This window comes from Sebastes umbrosus, chromosome 14 (genome assembly GCF_015220745.1).
Source record: "Sebastes umbrosus isolate fSebUmb1 chromosome 14, fSebUmb1.pri, whole genome shotgun sequence".
NCBI lineage: Eukaryota > Metazoa > Chordata > Actinopteri > Perciformes > Sebastidae > Sebastes > Sebastes umbrosus.
Window position 1 is genome coordinate 23,500,409 of NC_051282.1, and position 17,063 is coordinate 23,517,471.

General features: G+C 41.4%; 1 protein-coding gene across 4 annotated transcripts in view; it reads left to right on the forward strand.

Annotated features, from left to right (window-relative positions):
• Nucleotides 1–17,063, forward strand: part of rdh8a (retinol dehydrogenase 8a) — a 182,031-nt gene that overhangs the window by 64,022 nt on the left and 100,946 nt on the right. The window lies entirely within an intron of this gene.

The window sequence follows — 17,063 nt, forward strand, 5'->3', positions numbered from 1 at the left end:
AGATGGATGGATGGACAGATAGATGGATGGATGGTTGGATGAACAGATAGATGGATAGAAGCGTTGCTCCCAGTGACGGATGCTTTCTGCTCCACTAAATGTTTCCACTCCACTGACAGCTACCTGAAGAAAGAGCTGACATTTAGCATTGATAATGTCTGGCTGCTCATGAGCCCGCTGGTGAGTGATAACTGTGAGCATTGTAAAAAAGAGCGAGACAGCCTCTGTCAAATCTACATTAATGCCATCAATTCAGCGCTGACGCACATCCAATTATGCCAAAATAGAGGGATACTCTGGGGTTTAGGGAAACGATAAAGATTATTCTTTCGCCGATTACAATGGAGATAATGAATGTCGCTAGCTAACAGAGATAATTAAATGATGGTTAGGCATCCTAATAAGTGTTTTCCAGGCCAGGTGAGATTGTGAATGGGTGCGCACACAGCCTGAGTGTGTTTATTTATTCGTGTGTGTCCATGTGAACTGTGTCACAGTGATTGGATGGTGTGGGCCTGTGATTCCCCCTACTTCTCTGACAGCCTGTGTTTGTAGCTTCCAGCCATCCTCCTGAATTGGGAATGAAAACTCTTTAACAGCCTCTGCTGCCCGTTCTATCCTCACCCCTTAATAATAGCTTACAAAAAAAAACAACGTTTTTCAAAGGTAAATGCACAACATGTCACCTGTGGTGAATCCCCCCCCAAACCACAAAGACAAGACATGAAAAACACTGTTGCTGGGAAGAGTGTGTTCAGCCCTCCCACTCCATTTCCCTTTTAAGAAATTCAAAGAGACAAAGCCAACAGAATGTGCCATATTTCCAACCAAAGTGACCTGAGCAGATCCTTTGTGTAGTAAGTGACAGCTGGTGCTTTAATGCACTGTTGTAGGCTTGTTTATAATTGGATTATGGTATGACAAAGGAGACAAGTAAAGCCTGTTCTTACTTGGACTATATTTAAAGTCAGAGCCTTTTACTCGCATAGATCTAACATTAACTAATGTTATGAAACCCTCTATCTTAAAGCAGTGGTGAATGTTTTTAGAGTTTGGATGGGTTCAACAAGCACAAAGCTTTCATCCAGGAGACCGCTGTTCATGTCTCGTGCGTTACATTTCACTTTCACGTTACAAGTAGGTGTTCGTTCGTGTCCTGTGTTCACAAAGTTCAGATTAATTTTCACTTCACAAGTAGTGATGTTAAGCCCTACCATATCGCTTTTTTCCTGTGGTTTTATTGCCTGAACCTAAGCAAGTGTTTTTGTTTAATTCACAACATTAAGAAGGTGTTTACTATGACCTAAAAGTGACGCTGAGGGGTCTGACGAAGCGTCATCGACATTACAAGGACATTCTGCATGTCATGAGAACGCATTTCAGCATTTTCACGTGTCGTTTGTACGTCTCTTTTCGTGTATAAATTTTACGCCACGCAACAAAACTATGGTTAAGTCCACAGTTAGGTTTAGGCAACAAAACCATTTAGTGAAGTTTAGGAAAAACATCATGGTTGGGCTTAAAATAAGTACGTAAACTAAGCAAAATACGTACGGAAACAACATAACGTGAGTACGGAAAAAACATGTCAAACGTCTCTTAAAATACGTCACAAACGTCACTAACGTAACTTTAAAAAATAACTCAACAACACTTTAGGACACGAACCCTGGTCTCCTGGTTTAAAGTCCTTCATTTCTGGGACCCATCCACCTCCCCTTCCGCCCGCCATAAGCGGTCTTTCTCACTTTTTATTCTATGTCACTATCTCTGAGCTGGCATATTTGCGCATATGCGTTTACATTGCAGTCAGTACAGAAAACATGACGTACAATTGACACGCCAAAAGTAAGAATGGTGTTCTTATTACATGCTAAATGCCTTGAGAATTACCGTGTCATTCATACGCCATTTAATGCAACCGGGCTGCACTCACACACTGGGACAAACTGGACTGGAGAGCTCCGGTTGCTTTAGGGTTAATCGTGATTGAACTGAATCAAATGTGTTTATTTATGGTTTTCTTTGTGCAAAGCACCAATTGCCACATTTTTATTTTTCATTTCAATTTTGTTGGGTTTTTCTATCCCATGCCCCTTTTTTGTTTCTTAAAGGTCAGCTATATTGTAGCTATTTTACTCCTATAACTCAGTAGAACCCTGTGGCTCCAGTTTATTGTGGCTTTTAACACTTGGAACAGTGGTATTAGTTCATGTAAGGCATTCAGAAAGGATTTCAGATCCGGCGGTGTGATGGCTTGTGCCTTCCGGCCCCTGTACGGTTCAGCAGAGGGTTGACTCTCTCCACCCCTGCTGCTGCCCTCAGTGGCATGGTGCACACCCCTCCATTTTCCCAGCAGGAAAAACCACAAGGAGGTGAAATGAGTCGCTGCGGGGGAGCGAGGGAGGGGTGGTGTACAGTATGAGAAAGAAAGAAAAGAACGCAGGAATTATTCCTGCCTTCCTGTGCTGTTGTATTCACCAGTTATTGTATTTTACTGTTCCATCCTCTGCTCAGATACATACAGCAGAGCACGAAGAGGAGATTAATAGAGACGCTCAAGGCTGCCAGGGTGAGTAAAAGTGATGTTGAGTCATTGCATGGGGTCAGAGTGCTAGTATTTTTAAATGGTCATGCTGAGGATATACACTGCACTAACCGACTCCTCCCTTCTCGTGGTTGCTCTCCTCCATCTCCGTCTCCATCCCCTACAGTTACTGTTTAGATGCCTGAGGCGCTGGGTGAGCTGGGGGCGCTTGGGGCGCTGGGGGAAATGTTTCTGAAGTAAATGCAAACACAGCATAACCCATTTGTCAAAGATGCAACATTTTTATCCTCGATCAGTCCAAGAAGGCCAAGAGAAAGGAGGAACTAGACCTTCGGGGTTACTTTGTGTCCTCTCTCTTCCTGTCACCTCACTTGTGACTGCAACGTGTTAAGATGGGTTAGACACTGTATGATGTGAGCCCGTTTCTGGCCTGAATTTTGAGCCACACGACTCATTTTAGTGTCGGACCAAATTTCAGCTTCATCGGGGGTCGTTTGCCGTGCAGTGTACCAAGGACCGATTAACTTCTACCCACCGGCCGCCGGACAGTCGGATGAATTTCTGATATGTCAGAAATCTTGGTTGCCCGTCCACAGGCTCTCGTACAGTTGAAGCAGAGCCAAGAGCCGATTCCCCAACATCAGTGCCTTTTGTCTACATTTTTTTACAGTAATCAGAGCATAGCTATAAAAATAACAATAGATATAGTAAAACGTAGCTTACATCCAATTCTCTTTGCAAGATGGACAAGCTATACTGTCCACGTCGTCCTAGCCACCTGCAGTTCCATATACTCCGGCGCCTCTTTTTTTTTTTTAGACGTTTCAGCAGACAGGATGGCACAGATGATCAAGGCAGCACGTTTCTGCCTTGTTAACATTGTGACCCGTACAGACCTCTGCTAGCAAACAAACATTACCTGCCTCGGAGCTTTCTAACAAATCTTTATTGATGACTGTCAACAGCCAGAACGGCCCTCAGGAGCCGATGGGACGATGGGATTTTTTCTGTTTTGCACGTACAGTGTGAGCACATAAATCGTGAGCATTGGCTTTACATCACAAATGATCTACTCGTAGGAATTACACAACACCATGTCTAAAATCGTACAGTGTATGCCCAGCTTTAGGCAGATGTGGCACTTAAATCGCCAATTTTGTATATTTTTCCGGTCTTGACCTTTTTCTGCCTCTCTGAACTCGTGGTTACCCTCGGTGTTTATGTCGGTTATTGAGTTGTTTGATTGCATTTCATGCTTTATGACTTAATCTGGGATTTCTCCCTGTGTGTTTCTCCTTGCAAGTGTGTTGCTAAAGTATTTGAGGCGGTGCAACATATGGCCTGAGGACTAAATTTAACAACCACCAGCATCTGTGTGTGAGTGTTTGTCTCCAACTGCCTACAGGCACTCTGCTTGTCAGAAAACCCTGCTTCTTCAGCATTAAAAAACACACCCGGGTAGATGAGACTATTTGTGTCGAGCCACCGCTGCCGAGCCTATCGTTATATAGATTTTCAATTTCCAGGAGTTGATTCTCTTTAAATAATTGGAAAGCGAGAAGAGTTTTAAACACACTGTGAGAATGAACTGCGAGGCGGAGAAAGAGGAGCTTAGTGTTTTGTTCATGGTTATAGTGAATATTAGACAGGCGGATAGGCCTGGCGAGTGACTAGACTGTAGATCATCTCACAGACGTACACAGACAGTCTAATTGGATTTTGTGAAGTTGGAGAGCATAAGTTGCTCTATCCATCTAGCAAACATCGGAGTCGGTCCTATAACAGAGCATTGTGGTTGTTATTGATGCTCGTAATGTTACTGCTACTGCCGGTGCTGCAGAGTTATTATGCAATAGGACTGAAAGACCATACGCTTCCTGAAGGTATATCCACACTGGTGAATCTACATTAGGTGGTCCAACGGGCACACAGGATAATGTTACGCTGATGGGGCTCTCAGTCTTTGGTTCAAATTTAATACTCACTGATTTAGGGCTGAACGATTCCTTGAGTAATTTGATTACTAAAAATCATCGAAGCTTCGTTTAAGACCCCTGAATATTAGTTAATTAATATCAATTTTGATCAGTTTGATCAGTTAAAGTTATAGTACCTTTATAGGTGTAGTCCATAAGACGTGTACTTTTTTTAAAGCAATTAGAATTTATTTTTTTATTTATTTGTTTGCTTTTCAGAAAATGTTTTATTTTAAACCCAGACTGTATTATGAAACTTAAATGGGTTTAGTTTTGACAGATAATATTATTGTAAGCAATAAAAATGTAGATTTTTCTTAAAGGAAACAATTACTTGTTCATTTTAAGAGACACATCTTATTTTCTCTTTTGTATATTTACTATTGCTCCTTAATAAAGCAAAAGTATTTTTCGCCCAGGAGAGTGTATGTGTGTGAGAGGGAGAGAGCCACGGCAGAAACTCCAAAGCGTGTCTTATGCCGGTGGCTTTTAAAAAATGACCTGACAATTAATATTTGTATTTGATGTTTGCGATATAGTCATTTACTACATCCCACGTAGAACAAGCCGCAATACATCGAGTATATTGGATAAATCAACCACCCCTAATTAATACACTCGCAGGCAATCTATCACATTTAAACACACTTCACTACAACATCTAACATGTCAACAAACACACAGATGGAGAAGTGTTAACCCCGATACTCCTGCAAAAACAACATAGATATCCAAGCCAACCACAAAAGCCTCGTGCAAACATTACAGCAGCATGCATCTCACATTTGACAGTCATGCTTCCTAATGCATGTCTAATTAACTTGCTCCTATGTAAACAACATGAAACACCTCCTCCAGCAGTCCCAAAAGTGCAATGTCTTTGTGCAGCCAAATGGACTACCACATCTCACACTCACCCGTCCGCTGAGTTTGTCTTTCCACTTCACTAATGGAAAGTCATCATAAATCTAAACATGGAGTTTAAAAATCCCAGTATTTCAGGCAAAAGCTCGCTGAACATGGTTTATATATATGGTTTATGGACCTTCGTTTATGACAGGATTTATCAAAAGCTGTTATTCTTGCAATTAAAATGTCAATTTTTCAACGCTTTTCCTGTCAGATCAGTGTTAAGGCAAATATAGCTCCATAAATCTTGTCCCTCCTCTCATACAGATGAGGAAACACCTTATGTATTTTCATCTGAAAAAACGCACAACAAGTTAGTGATGGTGAGGAGGTTGGGTCAGAAGGTTAAGAGTGCTCAGTTGCCATAGCAATGCTCGCCCGAGTGCCCGGAGGGAAAGGTGTGAAACCCTTGATGGCTGCCTGAAGATGGAATTAAACACAGCTTTTCACACCCTCTGTCTCACTTTACTACCTGCACGTAACCAAGGCAACCGGGGCAAGGACAAACTCGGGTTCAGTTGGGGTTTTTCGGCAAGGAGGCCCCGCCACGCTTCATGTCTGTTTCTTGCCATCATTCAGCAAACATCATCAATCATCATCTAGATGCAGTCTGCTCATGTCTGTTGATCAAAACAAGACAACAGCGAAGAGTCGCCCTCGACAGACTCACAGAAACATGAAGACATGAGGAGAGATACCTGGAGATGGTCTGCCAAGAGGTCCATCTTTTAAAGGGCGGGTCCATGGTTTTTGAGGTTTTTATATAATTTTGTAGACTGATGGTACGTGTCCACAGGGGTGTTTTTTTATCGCGAGGAATCGACTTGCTTCCCAGCATTGGACGCTTGATGGGCTGCCACAAGACACAAATCACCTGATTGGACTTTCCCTCGTAGGCAGCTGCTCCCAGCTTTCAAACCGGAACCTGAAATGTGTTTCTGAAGACATTTTATGAGAGAAATAAGCCAGGCAGTTGCTAAATCTGTCTTTATTTTAGATCAACAACGGTTATTTTAAAAGTTTCTCGGGAGTTTCCAGAGGCGGAGCCTGTGGACATGTACCATCATAGTGGTGTTCCTTGTGTATTCAAATCCGAACATTGAAAATTTTGTCAAAGTATGTTTATTTTAGAGTGAAATTGCTATTTTCCCAAGCCCTTCTAAAAACTTTTTCCCACGTGACCTGATGTAGTTTCTGCATGATGACGCTGCTACATGTTCGGTATATATACAGCCTCATAGTCAGTGTATAAACGTTACATACATACGTTGTTTTCTGCAAGGTAAAATTACTGTTTTTGTGAATGGAGTCTGGTGGCTTTTAAGACATCGATATAACTGCTTCAGTCCCCCGTAGTAAAGGGCTGTCTGATGGCGAGGTAAAGCGGTGAAAATATAAAAAATATAGCGTAGACTTAAACTGATATACATTCTGACTAACATATGTTTTTCTGCTGCTCCCGTCAGACGCTTTACCTCACCGTCAGACAGCCCTTTCCGACAGTAACTGAAGCCATTATATCACAGTCTTCAAAACCACCAGACTACATTTACAAAAGCAGTAATTTTACCTCGCAGATCGCGGGAGTATACACACAACCCCACTTCAAAAAATCCGAACTAACCCTTTCAGTTATTTCCAAACTTAGCACAGCTAATTTAGACTCAGTTAGTGCTAGCGTTCACATTATTCATAACCTTATTGATTAGCTTGATTTGGAAACCTACGTCACTGCTTTTTGAAAGGGCTGAGTAGCAGAACAGAGCACAGATGGACCTGCCCTTTAAGTAAAGCCACCTAGCCCACACACACATGCACACACAGTCACACCTGCCCGTCGCTTTATCTCAAACCATCCCCTCACGTTCTGTATCCCTCCTCTTGGCTGTTTCTCCCCAAACGAGCAGCACTAAGATGCTCCCCGATTTGTTCTCTGTAGCCTGTGTTTGTGTTTAATTGGATGAAAACATGATGCATAATGTGGAAGGAAAGAAACATGAGGGAACCGAAGTCCATGTCGCCCGCGGCAACAGAAACCAGCAGCTATTTGTTGTTGACATTTTTCTCTACTGTTTTTTCTGCTCCATTGAAACAGCGGCAGCTTCATGTTTTTTCATGCACTTAGGGCTTTTATTTCCCCCCATTGCAGCCCGTGTGTGATGTAAAGTTCCCGAGCATCACAAGATTTCACTCTCCACTGCCACAAGAGTGAGCGTGTGTGTGTGGGTTTGTGTGTGTGTGTGTGTGTGTGTGTGTGCAGCCAGCATGTAGCGGCGTAGTGATCTCTGAAGTACTGTAGAAGGAGAGCTTTGATGTAGGTCTATCTAAAAAAGGAGTACAACCAGGTTCTCTCCATTAGGGACGAGAAGGTGTTTACTTCCATTGCAAATAACCTGCAGCACGCATCTTCACATCCGTCACACTGGAGCAGGACCACTAATGATAATAATAGTCCTATTGGAATTCAGGAAACGTCCGCAAGAAGTTGTGAGCTTGAAAGAGAGAGGGAGAAGAAAGCAAAATGCCTTATACGATGTGAGCTGCAATGTCCCTCTGACCGATACTAAGGAGGGCATGGAGAAAGGTAATAAAACACTCCTCAGAGTGCTGAGAGCTTTGTGCTTATTCTTAAAGCAGCTGCATCTCTTCCCTCATATAGTGCCCTTTGTTAACACTCAGTTCTCGCTATATTTTATCTCCCGGCAACCATTTGGAGCGACGATTTCCAGCATAGCCGTCTCAGGTTGATATCTCCCAGCACGTATGCTTATCGCCGCTGCGTCCCTGTATGCTTTTATGGTACCAGTTATAGTAAAAAAAAAAAACGAGACCATGACAGAGAGCGAGCAGGAGAGAGGGAGAGATAAAGAGCGACACACTACTAGGATAAAAGAATGGTTTTACATAATTAAGCAGATAGAAGTGATTACAGCAGCTTATCCACAGAGCACGAACTGCGCACATTCAGCCTCATTATGAAGGTAAAGACTCCAAACTGTGGCTGATGGCTTAATTACAATTCCACACTGGAACAAATGCTTTGGAGTCATTTACGACGATTCACAAACCTTTTTCCTGAACACACAAGCAGTCACCAGAGAACGTGCTTTCTTTCTTTCTTCCCTCATGTTTGTTCTCTCTTTGTCTTCATTGACACTTCTCCCATCTCCATGATGCCCTTCTCCTCTGCCCCTGATGATCAGACACAACTTTCTCATTTGTCACTAGATACTGCTGTGACTAGGGCTGTGTATTGGCAAGAATTTTTTTTAATGCCACTGACTTCTTTAACGCAACTTGCAATTTTTAGGTTGTAGCGGGCTCAGTTTGAAAGCTAGAGTGAAGATACTTTCATATTATATGAAACTAGAAAATCCTAAGGAATCCATTGGTACCAACCGTGTCATACTAGCTTATCGCAAAGGAGGCTAAATAATGCTCCAAACTTGGGATACATTTTGTAGAGGAAAAACTGTCATGGACATTTTAAAAGGGGTCCCTTGACCTCTGACCTCAAGATATGTGAATGAAAATGGGTTTTATGGGTACTCACGAGTCTCCCCTTTACAGACATGCCCACTTTATGATAATCACATGCAGTTTTGGGTCAAGTCATAGTCAAGTCAGCACACTGACACACTGACAGCTGCTGTTGCCTGTTGGCCTTGAGTTTGCCATGTTATGATTTGAGCATATTTTTTATGCTAGATGCAGTACCTGTGAGGGTTTCTAGACAATATCTGTCATTGTTTTTTGTTTTGAATTGATTTCCAATAATAAATATACACATATATTTGCATAAAGAAAGCATACTTGCCCACTCCCATGTTGATAAGAGTATTACATCTCCTCTTTAAGGTATATTTTGAACAGATAAAAAGATGTGTGATTAATTTGAGATTAATTGTGATCAACTATGGATAATCATGCAATTCATCATGATTAAATATTTTAATTTATTGACAGCCCTACACAAAACATAATATTGCAATATTCAATATTTTTCTTACACCCCTAGCTGTGACCAATAATACAGATAGAAGTGCTTGTTTTTAACCACACTCTCCAAATCCTCACTAGGGCCTCTTGCGGTCTTCTGTATGTATTTATTTTCTGTAAGTTATTTATTGTCATAAAAACAATAATTACAGAGAACCAGAAGCAGATAATGAGCAACGATGCTCATTAAATATGTATAAAAAGAAAATTACGCAAGTACATTTTTTTATCTATTCTAAACATAAAGTAAAAATAAAGGGATAAACTATAACATACATGAAATGCAATAATACATATTTATGGTTACAGTAATGCAATGCAAAATGAATAAACTGAATGTAAACAGGATGTAGTAAATGTATATGCGTTATGGGAAGTCATAAATATCAACCATATATACCATATATCAAAATATATACTACGTCACCTGCTCTGTGCGTCACTCGTTGTACTACTTCACTCGCAGCAGCCATACTACAGTAGAATATTTGGGATACGTTCAAAACAAACGTAATCTGCGACAACATGTTTCCCTCCCAAAGTAATTGAGAATGCAGTTTAGTTGTATGGGAATGTAATTTTTGGGAAACAGGACTGTAAATATATATATACAGAGACGTATAAGTATATAAAGATAAGTAACAACATAATGGTAAAGCGACAACTTTAGTACTGTATTGTTTAGTTATGTAGAGGTTGCAGGCTTCCACACTGCTCTGCCAAGCTCCACAGAGGCCGGCCGGCCGGCTTGCAGGAGAGTGTAGACTCAGCACTTCTCAGGAGTTAGTGTCTGAAGCCAGGCACAGGGGCTTTTATTCTCCTGCCTGCTTCTGCATTATTGAATCAGGGGGACTGCCTCAAACCTGAAACTGGACACAGCCGAGAGGCAACACGCAGATTTGATGAATCAATATATTGCAGTGGAACAGTGTGGAAGGAGGGAAGGAAGGCGAGCAGCAAAGGGACACTGGCAGGACTGGTCTCCAATAGGGACGGGACAATGATAGTCTTCTTTATGCTACAACCGCTTATCTTTCGGTTGCACACTTATATGTGTTGACACATACATGCAGAGGTCCTGAAACATGTATATTTCACATCACACACGCACAGATAGCAAACACACACACACCCGTGCTCCCTCCCCTGAAGGCCTTCATTAGATAAAAGGAAAACAGCTCTTTCCAGAGCTGCAGTGCAATTATTCAGTGTAGTCAAGCATGTCTCTGTGTGACAAAGCAAATTGCTTTTTCGGTTTGCTGTTCCTGATACAGATAGGGCTTTCAAAATCTGAGGGGAAGCCTCGCGCCACTGCTCCCGACGCTGCAGAAGATACCGGCAGTTATTTACCCCGCTGTGTGTGCTCGTGTTTACAGATGACTTTACGCATCACGCCCGTGTGCCGCTGTGTGTTTGTGTGCGGATAGCGGCGTTTTGCTGTACAGTGCATAGTGGTGTGTGACAATCAATCAGTTTGGTTGTGTATTGCATTTCAGTGAAATCCGGCTTTGATTGATGGAGGTCTAGTGTGACGTGCTGTGTTGTGGTCCGTGTAGGAGAACTTGATGCCTTGTGCACTACTTAGATAATTATATCCCGAGCAGAATGAAAACAGGCAAGCACCTGCTCCAATGGTGCTGTTTTCCGCTGCACAGTCGAGGAGGCTCTATGCACCGTTAAGTACCTGTAATGTTTGCAGCTGTACCTCATTTTATTTCAGTTTTGATGATGAAATGTTTTCCAGGTAGTTTCATTCAATAAAAATATGACAAGGGTGACGGGTTCTACTCTATGTGCCAAAACACTCATCAAAATGTCACTGAAACCAGTGTGTTTGGAGGCTTGTTGAAACTGGGGATCCTTGTGGTTTAGGGCGGTGGTTCCCAACCCAGGAGTCCGGGTCCAGGACCACCCTCAGGCTGCTGCCGGATTTGTCTGCTCTGATGTTGTCAAAATTAGATTTGCTCATGTAAAACTAAAATCATAATACACTTACTAGATAATTTATACAAAGGTCTGTATATAAAACTATTTAAAAAGATCTATATTTTTTTGCTACTCAGTACGCCACAATCTGTTTAAACCTGGCATTTGTGCACAGATGCAGATAAAGATTAGGCTACACTAATCAGTATTATATTATTTGTAGAATTAGATTCCAGCAGGGATGCGTAGGATTGTTTCCGACTCGTGTGATCCAAACATTTCCAGTAACTCCAGAGCGTTATAAAGTCCAAAAGTCAACAGATATTGAAAAAAGATAGATTTAATCATTTCCAAAATTCACAACATGTTTTATCTAACAAAATATTCTGCTTCAAACCACATTTGTAGGCTTTCAAAAACAACATTTTCACTGCGGTCGCACACAAAGGGAGGCACGTACCTGTATTAAATGGGTGGTCTGGCAGCAGTCTAACACCATAAATTACATTAAATTAATCACAATAACAAAAAAAACTATTTTGGCTCTAATATTATAGTAAATTAATTAAGTTGTTACAAAAAAAGAGCGTATAATATGTATCCGCAATCACTTGTTGAATCTGTCAAGATGTCATCACTTTATTTATGTTGATGAAACTGACAAGTTGTATTCATTAAAGAGAAGTGATTTAAAGCTGCAGTGGGTAGAATTGTAGCAAATATGATTAAACAAAATATTTGTATTAAATGGTCAACATATCCTGACAGTAGTGCATGAGACAGGTAATCTGAAAAACATCATGTGCCTCTGTGTCCTCAGCACAGCCAATAGGAACGCTCTCTCTCTGAAATGATCTGTGATTGGCCAAAGTCTTCACAGGCTACATTTTTTAAAACCTGAAAACAGAGCCATGAGGAGGTGCAGAAGTCTAGTTATCTCTCAGAACACTTGAATTACAATATGCTGAAAGGTTATTATAGAATTTTTGCCCAATGATGCCAAAAAATATTCTGCCTACTGCAGGTTTAATATAAAACAGACTAACTCATGTAATACACTGAATCACCTCAAATGTGTCTCTGTTTTTTAAAGGTTCAGCTTTTCTTAGATACAAGTAGGAGGGGCTTCAAGGAAAATAGGTTGGGAACCACTGGTTCAGGTAATTGGTGAGGTCATTTGCATTGAAGTGGCCTGTAAAAATGCATGAGCATTTTCTCAGCTCTGGCAGATGATTATCCTTCCCCCCATGTTAGGGCGAGTGAGAGAGCTGTTCATGGCCACTGACTCCTTATTTATCTTATTCCTGCTCCCTACCAGTAGGGCCCCCAATCAATATCCAGGGACTCGGAGCGAGAGAGGGAGACAGAGGACAAGTCATCTGGCGGGAGGCAGAGGGAGCGAGAGCGCAAGGACACAGCAGAGCGTGGAGATTTATTTGTGCTGCCTGTCGGTTTGTGGCCACACACTGGGAGACAAATGCTTATGGGAAGCTCCAGGAATCTCCTCTGTGATTATGGAGCACGTCAATTGATTTTGTAATGATTTTCATCGCTGTACAATATTGACCAGCTGAAGTAATCTTAGTTTATGATGACACTCGCAGCTGATTGGAATTGGAAAACAGAGCAATGAACGGTTGGAAGTTATTGGAAAGTTTTATTTCTTATTTTGTTTTTGAAGCGTTACTCAATGTGTTGTTATACGCCGAGTAACTTGAGACCTATATGATGCCTATCTCCTGGTGCTGTTGGTATATTGTGTCTACGAGAGGGAAGAGACAGTTTTAACCAGGCGGTAACCTCCGGGTCTGAAAAGTGAAGCCAATGTGAAGTGCCTTAAACTTGCATTCTTTCTAACAGCCAGCAGGGGGCGACTCCTCTGGTTGCAAAAAGAAATCTGATTGTATAGAAGTCTATGAGAAAATGAGCCTACTTCTCACTTGATTTATTACCTCAGTAAACATTGTAAATATGAGTTTATGGTCTCAATCACTAGTTTCAAGTCTTCTTCAATACAGCATGATGTTCATTTAGTCAATTATGGTCCCATTTAGTGTCAAATAGACCATAAAGCAGGGTATGCTTTAGGGCGTGGCTACCTTGTGATTGAAAGGTCGCTGCCATGGCGTTGTCCAGTCTGGGAGTTGTATGTGTTATCGTCTTACAACTTGAACCCTTTCACAGTTTTTTTTCAGTCCATGAAAGTTGATTATAACATTTTGGTTGCCTAAAAATGTCTTATTCAGTATTCGTACTTAGCTCCACCCTCTCCTGTCACTGACCAAGATAGCGATGGACAAAAGCCAAGATGGCAACGGCCAAAAACACAGATTGTGAATGTCAAAAACCAAGATTGCGACGGCGAAAAACCAAGATGGCGACAGCAAAAATGCAGAACACGTCCATAGTCCACAAACCAATGGATGACGTCACGGTGACTACATCCACTTCTTATATACAGTCTGTGGTTTTAACCCCTTCTGACTGAGAAGAAAATATTGTCATGTGCTGTCCTGCCAACGAGGGACCTGGGGAAAGCTTGAGGCAACACTACATGTCCAAACATCCAGTAATCTAGCTGCAGGCTAGTCTGTTGCCACAGAGACATGTTGTTGTCATGCCGACAAGCTAGTCGGTATATAATGTTAAAAAAAACAAAACAAGGGGATCAGACCACAGAGATGCTCACAACTTTGCTTTTGGGGTGGCGGTTCCTTTTGAAAATCAGTCACCTTTCAGGCTGTGAGTGCACAGTGCTCAGACATGGAAGGTTTGGAAGATGCATTAGTATTAACATATATTGAGTTGGCTCAGGATGAAAGGCACAGAGAGAGAGAGAGAGTAGGGAAGCTTGTAGAGGCAGAGGTTGTCACTCTGTAAAGAAAAGTAAGAGAAAGAGATTTGGCATGAAACTGGAGGTAGAAGAGAGGGATTTAATGCACCGGTTCCACGGAGCTGTTCCTGCTCACGACAAGCAGGCTGAAGAACCCTGCATGGGCACTTCAAAAAATACTCATGATTTATGCCCGTCAGTGCTGTCCATATGTGCCTGGAATATCTGATCAACTCTACTGATGTAGCTCTGCGTCTGCTGTGGGAGGAATGGAGGGATGGAGGGAGAGATAAAAAAACGAGGCATGGAGAGTACAAATAGAAAAGCGATAGATGAGATGAAAGAAAGAACAAAGAAAGAACAAGAAAGAAAACAGGGACATGGTGTGTATGAGCATAGACTGACAATTGAGGGAGAGATGCTTAAAAGAAAAAAGGAAATGGAGAGAGGGAGCGAACGAAGGACAGATAAAGGGAGAGTGAGGCTGAGCGGTGTTGGGCCCTGTGGAAGCCACTGACCACTCTAATTATCCTCTATTTTCTTCAAACAAGGCTCAGGCATTGTGAGTCGCTCCCCTGGGACACAACCCGCTCCTCATTTTCTCTGAGATTCAATTCCACTCCATCCTCCCCGCCCCGTCTTTTACATATAAAACACTTTCTTCAATTATTCCTCTGACGTTCATATCTGTATTATTTGACGCCTTTGCCTATTCAGAGTGACTGCTCATTTCGCCCCACTCTAGTGAGACTAGAATCAATCCCATTCTCATTCCCAGATAGGCTGAGAGAGTGCATGTGTGTGTGCATGTGTGTGTGTGTGTGTATAGTTGTTTGTTGAGTATGATTGAAGACAAGACACAGAGCGAGATTGGAGACGGACCAGCAGAGGGAGGGCGATATAATTTAAAAAGAGTGTGCAAATGAGTGTGTGTGCATGCAAGAGTCAGACCAAGGAAGTAAGAGTGCTGGAGTGCGTGTTCGTCGTAATGAAGGTGTTTCCAGCTTATGCTCCCCCTGCCCTCTCCCTTCTCGTGTAGGACAGCATGGTTTATTTGAGATCAAATGAGGCTACAATTACACGGCAGATGCCTTTCTCTCTCGATCGATTACAAACAAAAGGAGCATTCCATCAGAGGCTTTTAAACTGGAGGTGCTGCTGCTGCATGCATCGCCGTCTATATAGAGCGTACTGGCTCATTGTTGCTTTGAATCTCACGAGAAATGGCCTTTAGGAACAGTGAGAGAGTGACTTTCAAATAGACGTTTAGTATTAAAGTGAATTAGAGTGAGCAGTCTTCATGTAGGACCATTTCTCCTCCAGCAGTAACTGGCTGCTGAGAAAAGTCTTCAGATGATATCGTATGCTAATTTGCATCTGAATATTTTAGCTACATCCCCCGCTGTTAGAGGTGGAGACAGTACTACGCCGGCTGTGTATAAAAAGCACGATGATGAGATGTCTGCAGATTAGACAAGCAGAGTAGCTCAGTATTTGATGTACTAATTTCTCACCAAACTCGCCAACACTCGTTCCAATTGTTAACTACATTTCTCATTAATCCTCGTTTGGAAACCTCATCATGGTCATCAAGGTATGATTGTTAGCAGTTAAAAAGAGTTATTGTGAAAATCTAACATGATAAATCTTCACATTTAATTGAATCTGTCATAATTGTGTAAGCGGGCAAATTGGAGTCATATGAGAGAACATATATTTTGGTTTTGAGGAGTATATCAGTAATAAGTTGTAATAAAAGTTAAAGGGAAGATCCATTATTATTATTTTTGAATTCTTTATGTTATTCTGTAGCTTCCCAGTGGTCTTCCTGTATATTAAAATTCAAACATTCAAATTTTGGTTTGTTTTATTGTCAAAATCCTATTCTCCCAAGCCCTTCTAAAAACGTTTTCCCACGTGGCCTGACGGAGCAAAATTGATCGAAAATTGCTTTATTATAAACATTATTTAATAATTATATGCTAAAATAGCATATAATTGTTACATTTATATTCATTCGTTAAATCTTAGGCTTGAGAAGCGGCTGTGCGCTGCTCTTCATCAGAGGTGGAAAACCAAAACTAACAGAAGACACTTCTGATCAGGCACAAATCTCACCATTGTGTGGCTTATTGTCTACACAAATGTATGTATTTAAAAAAAATGTTAATTATTATCTATTTATCAGCAGACATGGAAATAAACATATCAATTATCTTTGTATTCTTTTTCTGCAAATGGATTAAATAAGTGATCATCTATTGGGAAATAGAGGAATATAATTATTAAATAATGTTTATAATAAAGTAATTTTCCGTAAATTTTGAGGTAATTATTGGGGTGATTTGGCAGTAATTCCAAAGAAATTTCAAAATGTTACTTGCTAATTATCACCTAATTACCATGAAATTTGCTGACCTGTAAAATAAAGAGTTACTATAATCTGTGTTAATTTATCCGGTCTGAAACCTGTTTACAAGCCGCCAACATGTCTATGACCTGCAGCCTTCCCGTATCAGCCTCTCTGGTTTGTTTGCTTTACCTGACGGCCTGCTTCTTGATCATTGTTTTAAGGAAACTGCCTGTTACGCCTTCCTGCCAAGTCCATTGTCAGGATTTGAGTCCAGCGTGTGTCCTGTTGCCAGTCACTGTGACACATAGACAACCAAATGAAAGAGAGCAACATGAGCATCCTTTTGAAGTTCTCTCTCTAGCCACCTGTCAGATGTAATGCCAGTGATCAGTGGCATTTGAGCCCTGAAAAAAAACACATATTTCACTTGCTTCATTCACTTTGATGAAATTGTTTTGATTTTAAAAGTGAGGTGTTTGTCAGAGGTATCAGCAGCGCTAGCAGCTCTTTCACTGAATT